General features: G+C 35.5%; 1 long non-coding RNA gene across 1 annotated transcript; it reads right to left on the bottom strand.

Moving 5' to 3' along the window:
• Positions 1-848: 848 nt before the first annotated feature.
• LOC121987332 lies at positions 849-1,674 on the bottom strand. Its single transcript, XR_006113503.1, has 4 exons — positions 1,626-1,674; positions 1,446-1,548; positions 1,099-1,294; positions 849-884 (listed from the first exon to the last, which is right to left on the bottom strand). It is a non-coding gene; the product is annotated as an uncharacterized LOC121987332 (long non-coding RNA).

The raw sequence follows: 1,674 nt of genomic DNA, 5'->3' as shown, positions 1-1,674 counted from the left end.
GGAGGTGCAAAGTATAATTTGGATGATGAACGAATGTTGAATACCTGTACAATATGTGGTAGTGCATCCCATCCTTCTGCTATATAACACCTCTTTCAAAATGAAGGTAGCCCTTCCACAGAACCAATTAATGATATTTGTACAGTTTGCGGTAGCTCATCCCATCCAGTTGCTCTGTGTGACTTCTTCCATATGATTGTTCCCTCTCTTCAGGAACTTCAAAATCTATTCCAACCCGTCACTACAACAAAAACCCTCATAGACATCGGTTTTCCACCGGTGTCTATTACATTTTCGACCGATGTCTATGAAGCTGATGTAAAAGGTCTGCCATTTTAGACATCAGGTTAAAACTGGTGTAGTATCACTTAACGACACCGGTGTTCGAATCGGTTATTAACCGGTGTAGTATCACTTAACGACACCGTTTCATCAATGATGTAAAACCGATGTAATATTATATGTTAATAACACCAGTTTTGGCAGCGGTATACGACCGATGTAATATTAGTTAATAACACCGGTTTTGCAGCGGTGGAAAACCGATGTAATATCATTATTTTTTAACAGCACAAATTTGAATTCCGAAACCGACAGTAACAAAAAAAATACACAAATTACAAAAATATTCTTCATTCAACAGTATCCATAAAATACACAAATATTCACAAATTACATAAATAATCTTCTTACAACAGTATCCATAAAATACACAAACATTATTTTTACATCAAAAACTAATAGATATCAGAATCATTAAGGTAGAATATTCTTTTAACAACACATCAAGGTAGAACCGCACTTCAAATGTAATCTAGCATGCATTCAGCCCACTCGAACCGCACTTCATCAATTTCAACTCTGGAGTACTTGAGATTTGTAAACTGTAAAAATACATAAATAATATATTAGCAAATCAAGACCAAAAATCATAGTTGAAAAAGCAGTAAGAGCACCAGGTAACAAGATGAGTAATTGGAATGCTTAAAAAGATAAACATTCATCAATTATCTCAACCACAAATAAATAGAAAGAAGAATCATAGATATAAGATACTGATATAGTCCAACACCGGCACAAATTCAAAGAAGAAATTACCTATCTTTGTAAGCTGAAGCCAAATTTGCATGGGCTTTAGGCATAGTTGGTCTGATATTCACAGCACGTATATAATCCTGAATTGCTTCAGTAACTCTACCAATCTCCTTAAATGTGTTCCCTCTATTGACAAGACCATCAGCAGCAGTCTGCGAAGAACTTCATTGTAACAGGCTATCACTTCTGCATAATTTCCCTGGTGTAATACAAGAGAACTATCAATTTCTAACTAGGGGCAGAGACAGCAAAGAAGATGATAGACGAATTATATGACTTTCTTCCATTAAATGAGGCAATATGCAGTAACTCTCAAACTAGCAATGAAAAAGGCATATATAGTACTCTACCTGTTGCTTGTATATAATAGCTAAGTTGTTGAAGGGCGTAGATATCCCTGTTGTAACTGCTAAAGTTGCCTTATAGAATGATGCAGCAACACTCATCATGTTGCTGCATGAAGAGAAGTTTCATTAAGGAACAAAAATAAAGTATCTGCACAGTTGTCATCAAACATTTCTAAAGCTTACCAATCCATGTATATGTTGCCAAGGCTTGACAATGCTTGTGGATGGTTAG

The sequence above is a fragment of the Zingiber officinale genome, chromosome 5B (genome assembly GCF_018446385.1).
Source record: "Zingiber officinale cultivar Zhangliang chromosome 5B, Zo_v1.1, whole genome shotgun sequence".
Lineage (NCBI taxonomy): Eukaryota > Viridiplantae > Streptophyta > Magnoliopsida > Zingiberales > Zingiberaceae > Zingiber > Zingiber officinale.
The sequence above is the reverse complement of the archived record's forward strand: the minus strand, read 5'-3'. Positions and strand labels throughout refer to the sequence as shown.